At 39.8% G+C, this 23,622-nt stretch overlaps 1 protein-coding gene and 1 pseudogene across 1 annotated transcript in view; both read left to right on the forward strand.

Annotated features, from left to right (window-relative positions):
- Positions 1-23,622, forward strand: part of NEURL1B (neuralized E3 ubiquitin protein ligase 1B) — a 99,686-nt gene that overhangs the window by 6,025 nt on the left and 70,039 nt on the right. The gene's annotated exons all lie outside the window — the stretch shown is intronic.
- Positions 6,807-6,966, forward strand: LOC149454551 (U2 spliceosomal RNA; annotated as a pseudogene).

Raw genomic sequence — 23,622 nt, forward strand, 5'->3', positions numbered from 1 at the left:
GATAAATCTTAGAGGCTGTGCCCCTGCCATTGAAAGCCCTTGTGCTTTAACTCCATTCATTTCATGGCTTTGGAATAAATGAGGTCTCTCTGGCAGGTAGATGTTCGCTCAACTTACCTGAACTATTTAGCGACGACTATTTCACAGTATGCACTTTGGAGGTTCATGTGTTTACAAAGGATTTTAAGGCCTCATGCACACAGGATGTTTTTACTGCCGCTTTTAGGGGTGTTTTTTTCCCGTTTCAAAACACCCCTCTGCCCCCCCCCCCCCCAGATGCAATATGTTATGCGATCTCATGACAATTCATATCTATGTACCTATGAAACTGTTCAAATCCGACTTTGTGATGCAGCACTGATTTTTTTTGGTGATTGGCAAATGCATATGCGACTTGCATAGACATCTGCGCACAGATGTCAGGCAAGCCAAACATGAAATCGCATTGACCAGCTGCTTTGAAATTGTGCTATTTCAAGTGAAGTAGCAAAATTTCAAAGCCACATTCATTGTGAGCCAGGGCTTAATCTTAGCCTATGTGTTCATGCACAGACAGACTTTTAGCAGCCTTTAGTGGCAGGAAAGTTTAGAGGCAAAAAAAAAAAGAAAATCCCACTGCCAGTGCATCCAGGAGCAGTAGAGTTTTGTCAGAAAAAATGCTTGATGCTTGTAAATGCGTCTAAGGCTAGATTCACACCTATGCAGTTTGCATTTGATCCGTTTCTGCAGTGCTTTTTGCGGTGTTTTTTTTAGCACATGCATTTTTAACACGTTTTTTATGCGTTTTGCAGGTTTCTTTCAACTTCTTGTTGCTGGGCAGAAAAAAAACATGTCAAAAATGCATCAAAAACGCCCAAAAAGCTGTTCTGCGGTGTTTCCAGTGGAGTCTATAGAACTGAAAATGCAATGTTTTGTGTTTAAAAAAGTTGCTACCCATTCCAAAAAACACACAGGATGAAACAAGGAGATGTGAACCTGACCCATAGGAAACCATGTTAAATGGACTGCTGTGCGTTTCTGCAAAACACAGCAGAAAATGCATAGGTGTGAACCTAGACTAAATGCGCGGTAATGCTTGAGTGTTAATTCATTTCAATGGGAAGAATAAATTATTATTCTGGCCAATGTAATTAAATAATTTTTACAAGCGTCAGGGGTTTTTTTCTGTAAAATCGCAGCTGCCAGGAGGAAAAGCTTCTAGGAGAGTTTTCTGTATGGCCTTAATCTGGGACATTATTCAAACAGGGTTGCTACAAAGTTACACTTTTTTTAGGAAGTTTCCTTTGGATTTTTCTTCAAGTAGACCCATCCTTAAAACCCATACTTTGCATGAATCGGTAATGTCAGAAGTAGCAAATCATACTACTAACGTGTTTATAAAAGCACCCCCTTTTTGCAATTAATAAAAATGCTTCCTAACCCCCCCCTTAGGCCACATGGTCTCTCATTACCATTCATTGCTGCAAAGCGTTTATTGTTTTTAATCAGCAGTGAGAAAAAAGAATCAATAGGTCTGACTCCATGTATATAGCTAATTATAGACTATACATAGGGACAAGGTTTTTAATGCATTAACACAAATTGAAAGACTTGTTTCCATTGCAAGGATGTCTTTCACATCTAAGAAACCTTACAAAGACTCTCATTCATCTTTCCGTAAAAGTCATAGGATGTTATTTCTACAATAAAGGATGCTGTTTCTCTTAAAGAACAAGTCTCAGACAGAATAATAGAAAAAAAAAATGTGCTTCAAATATTAAAAGCAAAACCATGAGGAAAAATGCCTTGTTATTTGTCGTAATTTTGGCTGTGAGCTCCACCCCTGTATGAAGCCCTATTTGTTGGCATTCCTTTTGGAAAGATTCAGGAGACCCCTCTATGTCCACCCAAAGTCATTCTCACTCACCCATGCCCTGTTGTCTGTTTTCTCCTGCTCCCCACCCTCTTCTGTCTTTTTCTCTCAGCACTTCTGTACAGACATCTCCTCTCCTGCAGTCAGTTCTCTTCCACCACCTCCCATTGCCAGTCTCTTTTTCTCCCGGAAATTTTCTACAAACATCTCTTCTCCTGTAGTCAATTCTCTTCCCTTGATTCCAGCTGCTAGTCTACTTCTCCGATTCTGCTGTCATTCTTTCCTGGCAAGACTGGGCCAAAGGATGCTGTGCAGGCCCTTGGCCTCCTCCTTATCAACCGATGACTTCATTGGTTGTTAGGACGTCAGCGGCTGAAAGGTTGTAATGGTGTACAATAAAAACCTGTGGCTTTGTGTAACTAAAAGGCAGGCTTGATACACTGGCTGACTTGTATACAATTTTTGAGAAATTTTAGGACATTTTCCAAGGCCTGACAAAGGCTGCTCTAAAGAATATACCGTACCTTTTCAATCATTGCAGGCCACCCCTTGCAACAGTAGTGACACCCCTGTCACTCAGAATAATTTGGGGAAAATTAAAAACAGGAGCAGCTAGAATCTGGAACAGTGGTGCATGGCAACCAATCCACTTATAACTTTGCAGGCGTACCTCGGTTAACGTAATTTTCGGTTTACGAATGAAAATCCATTGAAAATAATGGCTTGGTTTACAAATTTTTTTTGCAATACGAATGGATTAATTGATTTTCAATGCATTTACAATTTTTTTTTTAATCATGTCCCTGTACAGTATTTATGCCTTTAAAGTGCACATTATAAAGAGTTTTGAACAGATAAGACTTTTTTTTACTTCTGAGCGCCGAAACGGATTAATTGGTTTTCAATGCATTTCCGAAATAATTTTTAATCATGTCCCTGTACAGTATTTATGCCTTTAAAGTGCACTTTAGCAAGAGTTTTGAACAGATAAAAGACTTTTTTTTTTTTTTACTTTTTTTCTGACCTCTGGAATGGATTAATTGGTTTTCAATGCATTCCTATGGGAAACAGCGTTTCGGTTTACGAATTTTTCACTATATGAAAAGTCCTGCAGAACGAATTAAATTCGTAAACCGAGGTACGCCTGTAGTTTGTTCTGCTAAGCTTTGAAAAATAAAAAAAGATGAAAGCTGAATGGCTGCCATGCAGAACTAAACTAGATTCAGGCTGCTCCAACTTTGATAAATTTATTCTGAGCAGAATAATTAGACAGCAGTGGGGGAGAGGAGGGACCACACTAGTTCTGCATCCACAGCATAAATTTAAAACAGGACAAAGTGCTAAATGCACTTTGCGTCATGGGGAACTGGAAAAACCTGTGATAAGTATGGTGAGACTTTTTTAAGTGCTTACTGATTGTGTTATTTTGTGGCATACCTTAGTAATATCATAGCACAGAAAACCGTAACATAGCAAACATTATATTTTAAATAAATAAAGTTTGCATGATTTCTGTGTGCTTTTTATGATGCATATTCATTCGGGTTATCTAAAACTTAACACCCCCCTCCCTTTCAATCCTCTGTCCAATGAAAATGCCTTGGTCGCCAATAAGGGCACAGGACATAGGACAGAAGAGAAGGTGCAGGTGTTTCCCAGCCAATCAGATTCAGTTTGTCATTTGTATAATGTTGTTGCTTGTTCTACATCATTATATGAGGTATTAATAACGCCTAAAAGTGGTATTCTTTTTTATTTTTTATTCTCCATGAGAAGCATCAATTGTGGCAGTTTTATCTATTTCTAAGGATATTTTTCTCCATGCATTTTAATTATATTCTAAAAAGGGTGAAAAGAATGCCTTAATTTTTAAGTATAACATGGCCAAATATTTATAAAATTCCAGCCCAAATGTTATTCAAAAATTTCAGAATCTAACAGGCTAAACATGCTATGATTTAAAAAAAACAAACAAGAAAATGTAGTGTTATCAGTAATGTTACTGTTTTTTAAGTAGGCCACTTTTCCCAGTCAGTTGCTTTTGTAGTACTTATGTGGGTTGCCCAGCTGCTTGCAATCTATTTGTGGCTGTTTCATGTATTCAAAGCTGGTTTTATAGAGCAGAACTTTAAAAATGCCATGTGTCCAGCGTTCTTGGAGTCATTTACTTGGGCTTTTCATGTCTGCATAACAGGACAGTGTTTACATGTTGGCTTCCCTTTCAGGATTTTATGATCTGCCACACGCTTCTGCCAAGAGACATTAATTAAATTAATCTGTGCCCTGAAAGCCTTTGCAGTATGCATGGTAGAATATTTATGCATTTGCAAAAAATGGTGATGAATGAAAGTGGGGAATACATACCATGACCTGTGCTCACTGTGACCTGCTATGACGTAGACGGAGCCACTTGTTTTTCCATCGTACATGTGTAAATTTATACCAGTGCAGAATTTAGCTTTGCAGTCCCAGTCCAGGGTGCCGAGAAATGTACCCATGTAGTGGGATCACCCCAGCTGCACTGCATTGTTTTATTGCTTGCCTGTCTGGGGGGGGAGGAATATTTACAAATACTTGTCTTGTTCCTTGCTCACTCACCGCTCTGCGCAACTGGTCCCCCAAAGCTGCCTAACTTTGCTGCCTGGGCAGTCACTGCGCTCTGATGGTAACATGTACAATGCAGGATCAGCAGTCCTGCTTAGTACCAGAAGACAGAGCCTTCTCACATTCCAGCAGCATTGGATAGCAATGGGGAGAGAACCAGCTGTCAGGGGAGGTAAGTATTTGTATTAAACCCATGTAGTGCAGGGGGACCGGGGGAGCTTGGTCAATGGGCAAACACCAACTTGTTGTTGGGCTTTAAAGTTAATTACTGCTGGTTAAGAATATGTAAATATTTGAATGTCTATAGGCTGGTTACACTTCTAGTCACCCAGAATGGTGCACACATGATGTTTTTGCAGTGCATCCAAAACCAGTACATTAGCAGGAGTATTAAGAAGGCTGCTCACTTTTTCCCACTATTAAGACTTTTCCACATGAGTGGACCGATCGGATCCGCCTATCAGTTCTTCAGGCAGTCTCAACATTCTCCTCTATGGAACAGCCGGTGTAAATGGACACACATACATCCAACCCGATCTGCTAAAAGCAGATGGGTGGGGATCCGTTCCCCTTCCATCTAGCGGATTGGATGGCAGTCAGGTGTAAATGGACAGTTGGTCCGTTTACAAAAGACTGCCCAGAGAGGAGAGAGGACTGTGTCTGTGACTGCTCTGCATAAGCAGAGTGGACACGGACTAGACATCTGCCTGCCCAGCGGGACAGCGGACAGATCCCCCGCTGAGCAAGCGAACCCCTGGGAAACGTCTGTCCACGTGGAAGGGGCTTTAGTGTTTCAAAATAGAGTTATCAGCTTTCTTCTGTAAACTACAAATCAATGCACCTCTATGTAATGAAGAGGAGGAGAGGGTGTCTGTTGTCCAAGTCAGGAGAGCAGCCTAGGGTGACAACACTGTCCCTCCATAGATACAGTGTAGTGAATGAATGTTGTCACCCTAGAACAGGAAGTGTTTATCTGTAGCTTTCTTCTATAGTCTTTCAAAACTATTTTAAACAGCATGTGGAGCTTCAGGAGGCGGGGTGGGGATCTAATGTCACACACAGCATAATACAGAGAGTAGGAAAAGCTGAGTGTAATCTGAGACCTGAGTGGAGGGGATGAACACGCCTCCCCTGTACACAGTTTCATAGGCTGAATCCTAGGTGCGGGGAGGGGTGCATCACCTTGATTACCTGATGTCATGCAGATAGCAGAGGGAGGACAGAAATGTTAGAAATCACACCTGGTGCTTTGGATTGGGTACACGCTTTGTTTTATGGTTTAGACACACTTTCAGTTTTTAAATCAAGAAGAAAAAAATCTCTGAGCCTGATCTCTCTGAATCATATTCCAGCTCAGGCCCTACCAGTTTCACCTGGCATTCCTATCTGTTTATTTAGTATTATTACAGGTACTTATATAACGCCATCAATTTACACAGTGTATATTCACATACATACTGTATGTTCACATCAGTCCCTAACCCTCAAGGAGTTTACAATCTAAGGTCCTTAACTCACATTCATACATACATATGTTGTGCCCAATTTACACAGGATCCAAAAAACCTACCAACATGTCTTTGAAGTGTCGGAGGAAACCCACGCAAGCACAAGGAGCAGACTCCAGGCAGGTGGTGTCCTGGATGGGATTCGAACCAACAACCCTAGTGCTGTTAGGTGGAAGTACTAGACTCTTTCTCAACCAGGGTGCCTTGAGGTTTCTTCAGGGGTGCCTTGGAAAATTGTCTAAAAATTGTCCAAAACTTGTATACAAGCCAGCGGGGGCAACAAGCCTGCCTTTTAGCTACACAAAGCCACAGGTTTCCATTGTGCACCACTATGACCTTCTAGCCACCGACATCCTGACTACCAATGTCATCATCAGTTGATAAGGAGGATGTCAGCTGCCTGCACAGCATCCTAGTTTGACCCTCCCGTGCCCCTCTCCATCAGTGCTGGGGTCACATTAGCTCAGTGATGGAGAAAAACTGAGGAAGAAGAGAAACACTGAAATACTAGTCAGTACCAGCGTGCAAACGTGTATTTGCTTTGGAAGAATAAATCACTTCTAATGTTATGTGTCCTACATGTGTGGATGTTTCTGCGTTATATAAAACTATTCAAATAGTTTTTCACATTTTAGAATGGGCTGCCCTTTTAAAGTTATGGACAGTCTTGAGGCACCCATGTTTAGAATGGGGTGCCTCAAGACTGTCCATAATTTTAAAGGATGCCTCTGGACTACCCATAATTTTAAAGGGTGCCTTGGGATTGTCCATAATTTTAAAGGGTGCCTTGAATGAAAAAAGGTTGAGAAACCCTGGTCTAGACTGCAGATGCGGCAGTGGTTTACACTTCTCGGCCTTTTGGCTAAGATCAAGTGTAGTATCTGTTCTTATCAGTGTCCAGTGGGGGTGCTCCCGGCCATTCTAGCTTTGCAGGGATGGCTGTTGTATAGTACCCCCACTGGTATGATGGGGGTCTGGAAAGCTAGTACTGGGGGACAGAAACTGGGGAGCGCCACACGTTAAGCTGGGGCCCTGGGAGTAATTCCCCTGAGAAAACTGGAAGGACCCAGTACCTCCTGATTTGGACGGATCTACCCTGGTCTGGCCAGGGGCTGGGAAGGCAGAAAGTCCGCAAACACGGTGCCCCCTGAGTAGTCGCCTCAGGGGTGCTCTGAGTAGCACTTGGGTGTGGGACCCCACGTTGTGAATGAGCACATGGTCACCGAGTTTAAAACACTTTTTGCACTGCGCCTCTAGGACCGGGCCTTTTGGCCAAGTCCTGGGCAATTTTTTTGCTACAGGCCTCAGGGCTGGTCAGTGCACAATTTGGGCACAACCACCTTTTTATTATTTTTATAGATTATTTAATTATTTATTTATTTTTACACTCCCATGTTTGTCACCTTTTACTTATGTGTGTGTTTTTTTTCACAGGATGGAGGGTGTGGGTCCTCGGGCCTGCCCTGAAGTCTAGGGGGAGGATGTGTGGCCTTTTGGTTCCTTCCTCCCCTGATCCCTAGGGGGTTTTCTCTTCGGGAGAGCCCCCTGACCAAGTACTGGATGTCCGGCTTCGGCTGGACATAAGGAACGGTGGTCCACCAGGCCTTTTGGCCAGGAGGACCAAATGGGAACCTTGTCCCCGTCAGGACAAAGCACACCCCTAAGTGCACTTTTTGTGTGGTGTTTTTGCACTTGCACTTTTTTGTGAAACACTTACGGGTTTTTCGTTGTAGTTTGCACGTTTGCGGACTTAAAAAAAAAAAGTGGTTTAGATGGAGGCAGGAAGTGAATTCCTTCAAATATCCAGGCTAAGGATTAGAAGACTTGCAGTGTGTATTATGTACTAAAAGTATAAAGTGAAAAATACTGAAGGCTCTTAGCAGGAATGCATTTGACTGATGAGAATATTTGCAAATGATTTCTGAAAATAGAAATAAATGACTGTAGCCTGGAACAAGCGTGCATGATCTGTCATTCTACAGCCTTTAATGTAAAGTTAACTCTGGTTGCTGTGCGCAGCAACCTTACTTTTTTACTCTGCTCTCCTTCCACTGCTCACGTGAAAGATCTATCAGATATTTTCTCCGATTGAAGCACTGAATATTCAGATCTGGGTTTTAGAATAAAGGATAATGGAGCAGTTCCCTCTAAGAATAATTTGGGTTCAAGTACTCTGGAATTCCTCTGTTCTTTGTTGTGCAAAACCTTCGATAAAAATGGAGAAGTGTTCAGACTGACGCAAGCATCTTTGTTACATGCCATGAAAATTCCTCTGGTTCTTTTAAGTGTGCTTGTGATTTGTGTGTGCGAATTCTGAAGATAATCTAACCTAACCCCAAAAGGCTTTGGTCTCAATCTCCTTCCTCCTGTCCCACATATCCTACATACAGATGTGTTCTTTTATGATGTACACTCAACCCCCCAATGTTCATTTTCCTGAGGTTTGTAAACTTTTTCCCGATCCTTTAAACTACGTATGTAGTAAAGGAAGCTCTTACCCACTGTTTTTTTTTCCTTTAAATTTGCCTCATGAAAATGTTACTGGAATAGTATATAAACATATTCTTGTTAAAGCAACCCTTTGCTTTGCCAGTGCTTACAGAGACTGCTGCCAAATATGAAATATTCAGTTTATAAATAATGCAATGGTTTATAATCCGTAGAGGAAAAACTCTGCTCTAGTCTGTCCCTTAAAACCCAGTTATTCTCATTCTGGATGCCACCATCCCCCTACTGTACAGCATAGAGAAGGTGAAGTAAAATTGTTTGCCACAACCAGTATATTAAAGGTACTTCTACTTTTCCTGCTCTCTGCCTACAGTATATCAGTAGCCAAGAGTGGTTACAGATGTAGATGAGAACAAAAAGTCATCATTTGCATATCAGGAACAGTGTTTGCATAGGTTGCACATGATGAAGAAAGAAAAGGTACTTCTTGAACAGCTGACGGTGTATTATAGAGGTGTTTAGAAAATGAAAAATTCACTTTTTTTGCTTATTTTTATGACAATATTAGTATGTTTAGCCATACACATAGATTGTGTTCAAATTGTGGCAGATGACGGTTTAAAAGATCTGACCATACACACAGCTAAAGATGTCCTTAAGAATTTCTCAGGTGACCATCTCATGCCTGTATTATCAGCAGACAGCCCTTTCTCAAAGAGGAAAGAGTAACCAGAGGGGTATGAAAACATAGCCTTAATACTATTGTTTCCCCTCTATAACCAGAGGTCTGCGCTCTGGTGCGGCCTGCAAACTCAAACCAGGGAAGCGCATGCCTGGGGCCGGCAACCCATTGATCGTGATCTTGGCTTGCCAAACTACCATCCCAGAGCATCAGAGTGCTTTGAGCTGGTGCCAGGCAGTGGAGGAAGCAGGCGGCCACAGAATGGGCATAAGTCGCATAAGCCGTTGCTTCCTCTGTAGCGTCAGCTTCTGTCCCAGGTGGTGTGATATCAAGTGCGCTTCGCCTTGGACCTTTCTATTGGCCTGGAGAGCAAAGCCAGCAGAAGCTGGAAGAGGAAAAGAAAGTCAGTGTATCAAACAACACATACTCTGCACTTTTGCAATGGGGATATTAGCACCTATAAAAGGGTTAACAACTATTCGGCTGCTGTCACACTGATCCACGGGTGCAGCGCAGTGCACCTGCGGCTTTCCTGTGGATTAGCTGCACTGAGCCATAGACTTCTATTATATCCTTTAGGTTTAGTGCGTTTTCTGAGAGCGCACCAAAACTCCTGAATGCATAGTTGAAATGAGTTTTTACCACACACCCCTAACCACTGGTGTAGCGTCAGGGATCCCACCCCATGCTTCAGGGGGCCTGTGTGGCCTCCCTGTCACATTTTGTTTTACACTTGGATAGGTCGGGTGGCTGGGGGAAACATATAGGAACCAATCCTCTCCATATTCTTCCTGCAACAGCTGAAAGCCAGCTTCTCCTCTTCTCCCTCCTGCTAGCATTCAGTGGCTTCAGGGGGAAAGTCTTCATTATGCTTTTCAAAATGAAAATAATTCGAAATTCTGAACCATTTCATTTCATTGTGGCCCCCGACCGGTTCTCTAATCACTTAAGTGGCCCTTGCTCTTCAAAAGGTTGAGCACCCCTGGTTTAATCGCTTAATAGATGTGTTTGTCATGCAACCATATTCACCTTTACATAAACTACTGGGTCTTGATTAAATGACCGCAAAATAGATCGGTGTTTGGTATAGTCTCAAAAGGATTTGCATGACATAGCTAGTGAAGTCTATCTGAAGAACTGGATTTTGTTTTGTGGGATAGGGTTGTGTTGACTGTTCAAAGAGCAATTTTTTTATACTTAATGATAATGCTCCAGATTCTGGTGCTGGCCATACACATTAGATTTTTATCATTATTTTATTTGTATTTTTTTGGTCAAAATATTTGTGCCTTCTCTGTGTCATTACTAAACACCTGATACAGGCAGAGCTGTAGTCCTGCCTGCTTTGATGATTTGCCTTTTATATAGTTTCCAAGACAAACATATTTTAGAGCTTATGTTTCTTTGTATTGCTTTATTGATCACTCAATGATTATTTTAGCAAAGATGGTTTTTAGGACATTATACTGCAAATTTACAAAACTTATTTTAATCTATTGTTGACTGAAAGATAATCGCGTAAGACAGTCTTTCTCATCCTTTTTATCTTAGGGGAACCCTTGAAATTACTTTCTTCTCTGGGAAATCCTTGCTAAAAAAAATTGAGGGTTAGTGGGAAATATGCACCTTACATTGGTGATCAGGGGAAGAATGCCTCTTTTTGGATTGATAAAAAAGATGATTATTTTTATGCTAGTGGCTCTTCTAAGTGGCACTGGCACCGAACCTTTTTAGGCCAGGTTTTTCAGAAAGTATTATAAAAACTGCAGTTGACCATGTTTTGATAAATTCTGTATAATGCATGTGTAATATTGGGGGCTGCATGTTTATTAAACGGAATTTAAGTACATTTTTCTGTTTCAAAAATTTTCATTGATTTATCATAGAAAGTGCAAGGGGCACTCAGTCTGATTACCACTCAAGCAAGTAGGAATAAGCTAAAGTTGTTCTAATGGCTGAAGGTATTTTACCTTCATACATTCTATGCATGAAGGTAAAAAACCTTATATGTTCTGCTCTCCCCACAGTCCCCCCCCCCCCCCCCCCCTTATACTTACCCAAGCCCGATCTCAATCCAGTGATGTACATGAGAGCAGCAGCTCTCCTGGGTCTTGTTGACTCAGACACAGCCAGTGAGAAGGGAGCTGGGGCAGGGCCGAGCCACGCTCTTTGTGTGTTACAGACACACAGAGGCGGCTCAGGAGCGAGCATGCAGTGTGTCCCCAGAGCAAGCAGCTAAGTAGCAGGTAAGTATGACATGTTTGTTTTTTAAAAAAAAAAAAAAACTTCTACACCCTTTAGTATCACTTTAACATTGGCTTCTATTGAATACTAGAGATTAGCCATATGTGGTCTGATTTGCTTATTTATTTATTTCAGGTACTTATATAGCACCGTTAATTTACGTAGCGCTTTACACATATATTTGCAGAGTCACAAACAGTAAGTCACAAACAGTAATGTGACAGGTTCTGGAATGGGAAGATGTGGCTGATTTTTCACAGTGGAGTGGTACATCTGACATATAAAAATAACCAGCCACATCAGATTTCACTAATATCTTCTGATCAAATGTAAAACTTTTTTACTTTGATCAAAATAAAATATTTTTAATAACTAAATTTGCCAGTTTTTATTTGTTGTACCCATTTTTTTTAGCCAACATTAAAAACCTCTTGAGCATAAGATGACCACAGATAGAGGAGACAATATCTGTAACCTCCATCTTATCTTATTACTTGTATATACAGAGTACATGAAGCCCTTCACATAACTTCCTGCCCTGAATAAAACTTACAGTCCACTGTTCTGCAATACTCATATCAGCACACATACACTATATGGCCAGAAGTATGTGGGTACCCCGACCATACGCACAAAGCCAGCTCCAAAAAGATGGGTTTTACGCGTTTTGGATTAACTTGAGTGGCCTGTATAAAGCCCTAATGTCAACCTAACTGAACACTTTTGGGCTGAGCTAGAACACTACTTTCCACCCAGGTCTTTCGTCCAACATCTGTACCGGACCTCACAAATGTTCTTTTGACCGAATGACTACAGTGTTCCTAAACTCCAAACTATTATGGAGAACTTCCATGAAAAGTCAAGGCTGTTATAGATGCACAAAGTGTGAGGCAACTCCATATTTATGGCAATGGTCTTGGAATGGGATGTCCTGTAAACTCATATAGGTGTGATTGTCATATGTTCACACACCTGACCATAAAAGGGACATACTGGGTCAGGTCATGCATGGTAGGTAACCTGTATCAACAGACACAGGAAATACAAACTTCATGCAAATCTCTTATTATTGAAAATCAAGACGCAGGGCTGCAAGTAAAGTGCACACTCATAGCCACCATGCTACCAATATTGCACAGCCAGGAGAAATACCTTTGATCTGCTAGTTCCTCAGTGCCAGTGATTCACCACCTGTTGTATAGCCCAAAGAAAACTTAGTTCTCCAGCACAGAATTCAGTATTCTTTGTATAATACCTAGCTGAGCTTTTTTGGTGTAATGCAGTCAGGACAGCTGCCTGCACTGTTTCATGTATTTTCAGCTACTAAATAGGAAAGTAATAGTGTAGCTGAGGTTTATTTAAACTGGTTGTAAACCCTTACATATACCCAGTGAAGTGACTGGCCTCAGGGAATACACAGAGATGAAATCAATTCTTTTACATAAGCTGTACCTGTTTATCTGCAGCCATCTTTCCCCTACATCTATTCAAAGTACAGAATTTATACAGCATCTCTCAGCTCTGAAAAGCAGGGTGCAGGGAGTTGAAGTTACATTAGTGAGGAGAGCTCTGAGAGCTGATTGGAGAGAAGGGACACATCCCCTCCACACAGCTCACAGGAGCTGAGGCTGTCAATCAGCTGGAGCTCCCTCCCCTGTCACCATTTTTCTCTTGGTGTCATGAAAACTCATCAGAAGTGACTCCTGCTGATAGCAGAGGAACAAGCAAACACAAACGACACATAGTGCTATGGATTGAGACAAGCACACACTAAAGAGGGATATGCTTTGTTCATTTTTCATGTTTGAGGTTTACAGCCACTTTAAGACTATCTTTGATATCCATTCACACAAAACCATGTCTCTACATATATTCACGTTTGTCACATAAACTGGGTCATGTAATTGCCTATGTATGAAACTGTGTTTTATGATACTGTGTGCCAACGTGGAACAGCCATATACTCTGTGATGAGGTTCATCTTCATCATATATCTGGAATAGCTTTATCTGAGTAATTTGGTCAGAGGCATTTTATAATCAATTTGCTCTCAGATCAAGCTTATATTAACTGGAATGAATGACCATGGTGGATAGGGTGCGCCAGGTTATTTCATAAACAGTACACCTATTTGTTAATGCGTGGGAGTTCTTTAAATTCCTGTTGTTTTTTCTGATGTGTCAATGAGAATGTTAAAGTTCACCTACACCCACATTAAGTGCAAATAATAAAACCTTAATTGTACGGACAATGGAGCATTATATACTATGAGTTTTGAAACAGACGTAATAAAAACAGATTGTCCATTATTTAATCAATGATATCCTAAATTTATGGACTAGATTTTGCATAATGAGATGTCAGAGAGAAGTAACCAAAAAACAAAATCTTGAACTTTTTAAATAAAATTCAGAGTCTTTAGATAAAGGCTGTATTTATAAAATGCAATGTTATTCCCATTCCCAGCAATGTTTTCTGTTGCAGATTGTGCTGGTCACTCAGCAGCACATTACAGTTTGTATATAGTATTCTTTCTATCCAGTAGCCAAGTCTGAAGATTGAAAGACAAAAGATACAGAAGAGCCTTTGCCAAGGGACTCATCATAAAATGCCTTTGCTGAAGTATTACTTTGTAAACATCCCAAAGTTAATTAGCAGAAATTCTTTCCTCTTCCCAAGGCAGGAGATGGCATGGATCACTTGACTGCCAAAGAGCAAATCAATTTGAAATGAAGCTGTACATTTAATTGGAAAAGATGTTTGGGCATCCTGTGGTTATTCGCTAGAAAATAATAGGCCCGACCTAGTGCATTGAACAACCACTTATAGGGCTATTTGGCTGTCAATATTTGTTTTCCTACATGTTGGACTTACATTGACTTGGCACATGGCAAAGATGTCTTAGAAGAAAGTCTTAATCTGTTTTTTATTTTTGCTGTATTATTTTGCAGTACAAACATTGCTGGTTAATACACCGAAACAAAAAAGACCTGCCCTTTTTATTTCTGTACGCCTCACAGAACAGTGGCCAGGAGGCAAGATTCAAGTCTCTTTGTGGTATGTTTCATAAAGAAACCATGGTTGTTGTTAATGCAGGGTGGTACACTTAATAAAATTGGCGCCAGAAATGACCATTCAAGTGCACTAATACATGTTTCTGGAAGCATAGACACTCTCCAGCCTGCCATGCCAGAACTAGTTTTGTCTTATCAGGGTGATGAATTAGGAAAACACTGAGCGAGTCCAGCAGTTCTTTTACACTGTGGAATTCTAAGAGCGCGTAATGCTCAGCACAATGGATAGAGCTACATTAAGAAGTCAGACGAGTTGCAGCCTGGCTTTCTTTGTAACATTTCTGTTTCTTTTTGTGGCAAGCTTTCAGAAAGTTACTTATTGATGGAGCCTTACTGAAAATAAAGGACATTTTACATTTTTTGGACAGGCGAATGGCTGAGTAACCCTTTACTGGGAGCACCATTATGTTACACGGATGTGCAAAGTTTGGAGGGGGTTCTCAGTGGAGGTAGTGCACAGCAGTCGTCCTAATCTATGTTGGATGGCTGTGTTGGGAAATATGCTATACACTTTTACACAGAAAATAGAAGCCTGAGGGAAAGTTACTGGTTGGCCTGTACAGTGAACATACATTAGTACCAGTAAAGTAATGTTGAAGCAGTGTAAGCTGGTGGAACATATGGAATCTTTAATAAGATGTGGGGTACTTTGGTAGTACAAAGTTTGAAGATTTGGTCAAACTTTTTAAAAATTCTCATATCTCTGAAATTTTAAATTTCCAAACCGGAAGTCAATAAAATCTGACCTAGGCTCAAAAAGAGTTTATATTACAGAACAGCAAATGATGCAAAATTGTGCAAAATGGTTTGAAAAACTCATGGTAGCCCTGCCAGGCAGGTGGACACAAAACATCCTGAGTCACTTCCTTTAAAAATTTTAACCAGGAATACTAAGAGGGGAGAGACCTAAAAGTGTTCCGGCAATAACAGAAGAAAATGTAAGGCAAAAAGAGCCTTTGAAGCTGTGCTTGGTCCCTTTCTCAAAAACTATTTGGAAATCCAAACTGCCAAAAGTAACACTGTCGAAGCTGTGATATTCTGCCAAAATTTAACATTGGGGAACAACTCCAAGCAACCAAAGTTTAGAAAGCACTTATAGTTTTGTTGTTGGGTTGTTTGGTTTTTTTTTTTTGTTAAAGCACTGTATACCAATAATTTTTTCAAGCAGGAAACCACTTAGGAAATTAAAATCTATGCTTTTAGTGCTTCACAAGGATGGTAGTGTTGCCACAACAACAGCACACTTGTCTTTTCTAGGAAAGTAGTTTGTTTTTATCAGCTGAAATCAAGGGCGGACTGACAACTCATGGGGCCCCCGGGCAATAGGGGATCATGGGGCCCCTGTGTCCATGCCCAAACTCAAAAAAGCCTATGAAAAAGGTACCAGGGGCATCTCATGGTGCCTCCTACTGACCCCGGGCCCTCGGGCAGTGCCCGTGTTTTCAAATGTCAGTCCGCCCCTGGCTGAAATAGTATATTGTTACTGTTTGTGACTTGTGCTAACAGTGAGCTACTAATATGACAATCTGAAATATGCTAAATTGAATGCCTTTTTTTTTTTTTTTTTATACATAGAAGAATGGTAAGCAAAAATTATAAAATGGTTTGCTCACAATAGTCATAGAAATAGGAGGAAATTTTGCAATTGTTGTTGTAAACATTGAATATAATAGAAGGTCAATGTAGAAGCAGAATTAAAATAGATTTAAAAAAAAAATAGAAGCAATTGTTTTTCCATGTATAGAATCTCTTATGTGTTATTTAGAAAGTAAAGGAGAACAACCAGATGGTAAAGGCCAAGCCAACCTTTTGGGCGTATGCTGGTCAACTAAATCTCGTACTGGCTTCTTTTTGTTTCCTGGGAAGTGACTGGAGTATCTGGGTAATAGTAGTAAACTGGGATTGTGATTTGTTTAAAATAACTATACAGATAAAAACTTGCACATAGTGATCTGACATCTTAGTCTCTGATAACAACCCCAAGGTGTGTGAAGCAGGTAGTTGGATCAAGCTGATGGCATCGATCTAAAACACAATTTTACATTTTTGTTAAACTGACCAAGTGAGAGAGGTCTTTCAGTTGGCTAATTGGGGTGATAAGGTTTTGCTGTTACATTAATGTGCTCTCCTTGTTGTATATTACGCAAATTCAGCTTCCTTTGCTTGGGTGTTGAGTGTTCTGTCAGTGTTCCTTCTATTTTGTACACCAGTCTGATGGAGCAATTTTGGGCAGTAGATAAATAGCATAAAGAGGTGAAGACCAAAAGTTGTATTTTGGGGGAATATAAGGCTTGCAGTGATATAGTCTGTTGTGTGTTTTGTGCATTCTTCTGTTTCCCTTTGAGTAGATCTGTGGTGGCATATCAGTTTAGGTAGGACAGACCTAATGAATTTGGTAAGCTTTGAAGCACTTTTGAGGGTATCCCTGCCCAGCTTCTGTTGCGGTGTGCCTACCCACCAGGTCTGCACTCTAAAGTGCCCACTTGGTTGTTGATTTAATAGGGTCCTTTGTTCTGGCTAAATTCTCGCCTATGTAGCTCACTAATACTTTCCTGCTGTACAACAGGAATAAAAGGCTGTTATTGCTGCTTAGAAGGTACTTAAAGTGTTTTCTGTACCACATATATATATATGGTATATACAGAATAGGTAAAAAAAAAAATGCACTCGTGGCCAATTAGAGAACTCAACTGCTATTGACATCTGAACTCCACACTCAAAGTAATCCCTAAGCAGCTTGATGAACAATAACCCTGTGATAAAATGTACTCTTTAGAAGATTACTATGCCTACAAATACAAAAACTGGAACCCTTGTGTGGCCATTCCTGTTTTTTTATTTCAACACTTGGGTTAATTGCACTTATTTGACATTTTGTCTTCTTAGTTTAACATTTGCTCAGTCGTGACACACAACAGATGAGCAAGAAGATAAATCATCAGTGCCCTCTCATCTGTGCCAGCATGCTTTCCAATGCTGCCAGTTAACTTCATTTGGACTCAAGTTCAATCTACGTAAAATAAGCATTGAAGCGACATAGCCTACCTCCATGTAGGAGTGTTGTGTGCACAGTCTGTAGAGGTGGAGAAGCAGCTTCTGAATACCAGATAGATGTTACTTGTAAATCAGTATGAGGTGGGAGAGGCCTTCCTGTTTTTAGACTTGGCACCAAACAAATTTTCCAAAACTCCTGTTCGGATAAAAGGGAAAAAAAGCCGTCAACATCCTGAACAGTATTTTATTAATTATTTTTTTATTATCCCTCATCTGAATCGAATTAGTGAAGTAGCACAAAGGTAGATGTATCTTCTGCTTCAGCTGCAGAGAACCAATTTTTGACCTTGATAAACACTGAAAGTTACAGTTCAATGAAAATTACTTTTTCACTGACTGTTCAAGAGGAGCATCCCATAGACTAATACACCGTGTTCCAAATTATTATGCAAATGATATTTTTCTCATTTACCTAAATAATTGATGTAAATAACAGTCAGCATAATTCTCATGTTATCAACTATTAAGAGTACAATTCAAATTTGATTGAACAAACCTCCTAATAACAGTATTTTTGGTAAACATAAAAAACTTACAATGCACTGTTCCAAATTATTACGCACAGTAAGTTTCAAAACACTTTATAGGTTGTAAAGAACTGAAAATTGTCATTTGTTGTGTTTGCAGCATATTTACTGAAATCAAAAGCTATTTCAATCAAACTTTTAACAACATTTTAACTTTTTAAACATTTTAACAAGTCACGTTACATTGTAACATAGGACCCCTTATTTGATAGCAGCTTCACAAGTCTTGCATTCATTGAACTTGTGAGATTTTGGACAGTTTCTGCTTGATATTGTTTGCAAGATGTCAGAATAGCCTCCCAGAGCTGCTGTTTGGATGTAAACTTCCTCCCACCCTCATAGATCTTTTGCTTGAGGATGCTCCAATGGTTCTCAATAGGATTGAGGTCAGGGGAGGATGGAGGCCACACCATGACTTTCTCTCCTTTTATCCCCATAGCAGCCATTGATGCAGAGGTATTCTTTGCGGCATGAGATGGTGCATTGTCATGCATGAAGATGATTTTATTACGGAAAGCATAGTTCTTCCTTCTGTACCAGGGAAGAAAGTGGTCAGTCATAAACTCCACATACTTTGCAGAGACCATCTTTACACCTTTGGGGACCCTAAAGGGGCCGACCAGCTCTGTTCCCATGATTCCGGCCCAAAACATGACTCCACCACCGCCTTCCTGACGTCGCAGCCTTGTTGGAACAGGGTGGCCATCCACCAACCATCCACTACTCCATCCATCTGAACCATCCAGGGTTGCACGGCACTTATCAGTGAACAGGACTGTTTGAAAATTAGTCTTCATGTATTTTTCTGCCCAATGCAGCCGTTTCTGCTTGTGAGCATTGGTTAGTGGTGGCCGAATATAGGTTTATGCACAGTTGCAAGACTCTGGAGGACTCTACACCTTTATCCGTGGGACTCCAGAGGCACCAACAGCTTCAAATATCTGTTTGCTGCTATGTAATGGTATTTTAGCAGCTGCTCTCTTGATCCGATGCATGGATCTGGCAGAAATCTTCCTTAATTTGCCTTTATCTGCACTAACCCGTCTGTGCTCTGAATCAGCCACAAATCTCTTAATAGTGCGATGATCATGCTTATGTTTTTGTGAAATATCTAATGTTTTCATATCTCGTCCAAGGCATTGAACTATTTCACTCTTTTTGGCAGCAGAGAGATCCTTTTTCTTCCCCATATTGCTTGAAAATGGTGCTCTGCTTAATAATGTGGAACACCCTCCTTTAGTAGTTTTTCCTTCAATTGGGCTCACCTGCCAATCTAATTATCACAGGTGTCCGAGATTGTTTTCAGTGATCAAAAGAGCCCTGACATACAATGCCATCTATGAGTAAAACTGAAAAACAAAATATTTAATCTTTGTGTCACTTAAATAGAATTTACATAATAATTTGAAACGCGGTGTAGATGTCTTACTGAGAACAAAGAATGAAGACACATCTGGTCATCCTCCCTAACATATATGATGTCCACCCCGACCATCTTCCCAACTCGACTGCTGCATACTGTAGTGCATGCTCAGTATTTTATTTCCTTTCACCCCATTGAAATGGGAATAGTTGTACCAAGATTTTTAGTTTCTAAGTAGGAAATTCTCATTTTTTGCCTTTTATTTAACATTAGCTCTGTTTTCAACTGTACATCCATTGTGGTATTTGTGGTCGCATAAGGTCCTGCACAGAGCTGAGCATTGAATGAAGCTATACAAAACTAACTTGGATAGTTTGAAATATTTTTTTTCATGTTTTTACCACATTGCTTCAAATATGTACAGTCAAAACACAAGACGATTGTGTGGGTGCCTAGGAAGATTGGATGCAAACAAATCAGATGCCTATCCTCCCTTTGATGGGTCTGGCCATTGAAAAATAGATTGTTTGAGGTATTCATCATTTGGAAATTATTCCTTTTTTTAAAACCCATAAACATCAGGTGACAGTGACCTCATCCAACCTTTTTAGAGGCACGTTCAGCTTCCTAGGAGGAAATGGTATTTTGGCCAGGTTAAAAAACCTTCTTTGGTTGGTATCCCCCTCTTTAATAATAAGTCAGTGGTGTCCCCCAGCACCACCAGCCAGACCAATATATGACAGATTCCAGAGGACAGTCATAGCCTGGCATACAGGCCAGCCACACCATTTTGTTACTGGGCACAGTAAATTGTCCTTTTAGTTAGTTAAAACCACAACAGTAAAATCAGTCTATTTATGCAGTAAAGCATGCTTACTATACTCACTATGGAACCTATGAGGTTAATCCTCCGCATTGTTTAAAAAGGCTGTTTGATCTTAACTGATACTCCCCTTCTTCTACCGTCCCCAATCCATCTGCTAATAGTACAGAGCCCTAGGAGACACCCTGCACATGCTCAGTTTGATGTGTTTTGCTAGAGAGTTTTTTTTTTCTTTGGTGGGATGCATGTGATCAGCACAGGGCCAATCAAAACTGTCCAGACAGAGGGTCATGGGTTAAGCAGCCTCATAGGACAGTCAGAGGAGAATGAAAACTCCTCTTACGAGATTAAGCATTGCTCAGCTAGACACATAGAAGTCACAAGACTGCTGTAACTGCTGATGAGGAAAGGTATTTAGCAGTTTATATTTACTAAAATAATTGCATTTCCATGTTATGTGTACTGTGGGAGACCAGATAGAGTGAATGCAGGGTCCTGGGTTTAGTAAAACTTTAATGTAGCATATCATAATGCTGTTATTTTTATGATTATCTCAAAATACAATTTATAAAACAGTAACTGTCCCAAACCAACTTTTAAATGCAGATAATGTATTTGTTTATGAATTCTGAAATATTTTCTCTGTTCCACCTTGGGAATACTGATGCTGTGTAAACTAGTCATGGGGATTAGATCATAAAAATAATCCCCTGCTACTGCTTTTTTTTTTTTTTTTTTTTTTTTTTTTTTTTTTGCAGTCTAAATATCAGAATGTAATGCAGAAAGTTAGGTTTTTCAGTGAGCTTCTCTAATCCACTTGTAATTTGAAGAACCCGATCTTGTTACCAAATAAGCATTTCAGAGGTCAGATATTTGTTCAAAATGCATGCAAGGGGATTTTAATACTGAGCTGTTTTACTCGTTTTTGCAAAGTGACAGGTGACTCATGTTTATATGTTACTGCAGATCTAGATGCTGAAGGTCTTTGCACATGGCAAACACATGAGACCTATTATGATACTCAGTGATGCCCAACATTTTGATATATTGGTTTTTGCTAATTGAACATTCATTTAATGTCAACAATATTATACCTTCTGAACTCTAATTATCCACTTGAGCTCCGGAAGAGTTTATCCCTTTCATAACCAGGCCATTGTTTGCTGTTTAGCATTGTGCTACTCTAGCTGGTAACTACGTAGTCATACAGTGCTATATCCAAACAAAATTTATATAATTTGTTTTCACACAAACGGAGCTTTCTCTTGGTGGTATTTAATCACAACTGGGTTTTTTTTTTATTTACTGCAATATAAATGAAAAAAGACTGAAAGTTTTGGGGAAACAACTGTTGTTTCTTTTTACTTTCTGCAATAAAACATATTCAATAAAATGTAAAAAGTCAAATCTCTTAATAAAGTTTGGATAAGATGTATTCTGCTACATGTCTTTGATGACAAAAAAATCCCAATAAGTATATATTGATTGGTTTGTGTGAAAGTTATCGCCTACAAACTATGGTATATATACTGGAATTATTTTTTATACTGCTAATGGCGGTGATCAGCGACTTACAATAGGGACTGCGATAGTGCGGTGGGAAATCTGACACTAACTGTCGCTGGGGGGAAATGGCTAACTGCCACTGACATCACCAGTGATCAGTGATAATAATATATGCTGTCACTGTACTAATGACACTGGCTTGATTGTTGATTGTCAACACAGCTCAGGGCAACTGATCAGCAGGTCCCGGCTGTGAATCATTGGCTGAGAGCAATAGAAGGTACTTTTTTTAGTTTAAAATACATACACGAATAGAAGTATCTTTTTTTTTTTTTTTTTTTTAACCGAGAGTTTAGTGTCACTTTAAATACCGGATTAATGTTTCCCCACTGGTTATCCTTTTGTTTACTGTTGTGAATTGGATTACTTCTATAGTTTCTTCCTTGCCTTTGGGCCTATAGGTTGAGTTTCAAAAGCAGGAAGCAGTCTATCTCCACCGTCATTGTAATTATTATTATTATTATTATAATACAGGATTTATTTATATAGTGCCAACAGTTTACTCAGGGCTTTACAACATTGAGGGGGCAGTACAGTTACAATAGAATTCAGTATAAAGGGGATTAGGGGGCCCTGCTCCTTAGAGACTACAATGTAAAATTATACATAGAGATAATTGCAGGCTGCTATGTATGATCCAGGGCATGAGTGGGTCTTCCATGTTACTATACTGCCATTCACTGTTGTGCATGGGCTCCCAATGATATGCAGAAGTAAGAACTGAAAATGGAACCTTGAGATGCATACAGGGAACCCATCTTCACTGCTCCTTACTTTGTTTTTCATCTAAATATTGCTATAGTGCACCAGCCCAATGCATCTTCATTATTTTCTTAATCTGGTGCTCTGAGAACCCCTGCATGTGATGCATGAAAGCTATTCCCAGTTACACCCACTGCAGGCTCTTTGCTGTCTTTCCAATATATAGTGCCTTACTGAAAAACTAAATAGTCTATATTGATAAGTGGTTCAGAGCCTGCTTGAGAAGATTGAATGTGATTGGTGATACAACAGGCATGGAAATAAGGAACTTATAGAGAGAGCACACTCCCACTGTATTATAGAGAGGTAAATTGTGTCAACTGCCTGGCAATTGCAGTGTTTCCTTAATATTTCAGTCATTGGTTTTAGATTGTGTAAATGAACAGGAATCGAAAATTTAATGTTGTCCATGACAAGCAATGAGAGGACACCCATCATTTTGTGTTCTAGTGAACTGGAAGAGAACATTGTTTGACCTTGCTTCTACCGCTCAGTTCCTTCACTAATATAAAAAAATACATTTGTAATGCCAAATAATATCTTATATTTAATACATTAATTCTAAACCTTTAAGATGCGTTCAGATAGTATGCTTTGGAAACACATTAAATTATGCTCTTGATTACATCTGTTTTAGGTTGATAGCCGTTTCTCATTGCACAATGCAAACACAGAGAACCATTGTTTATTTCATTGCATATCTGGATCCCATTTTTCTGTAACACTTGTCTTTCAGGCAGGGCCAGATTTATAGCTTAAGAGACCGTAGATACAGAACATCAAGGCCTTAAAATGTAGGTGTACCTACAATCCCATTTTCAGTTTCAACAGTGCTGAGGTGTAGTGTGTATTAAAAACATCTATAAATATCTACTGTAGTATAAAATGTTTTAACAGATGCCTGGAGTCCATGGCTACTACACAACTACTTCTCTTGGATCACACAAATGATGGAACGGTTTGTAGTAGCCGAGCACAGGTGGTCAGCTTCTAAAATAATTTTTATGCTCAGGTGTTTATAAAAGTTCCTTTCAACCATTGTTATGGAAGGGACTGTCATATAAGGTTGTAACTGTGGACTACCTGTGTTGCTTGTACTTGGAAAGCACATCTAT

This window comes from Staurois parvus, unplaced genomic scaffold (genome assembly GCF_062004578.1).
Source record: "Staurois parvus isolate SC_StPar_1 unplaced genomic scaffold, SC_StPar_1.0 ptg000424l, whole genome shotgun sequence".
NCBI lineage: Eukaryota > Metazoa > Chordata > Amphibia > Anura > Ranidae > Staurois > Staurois parvus.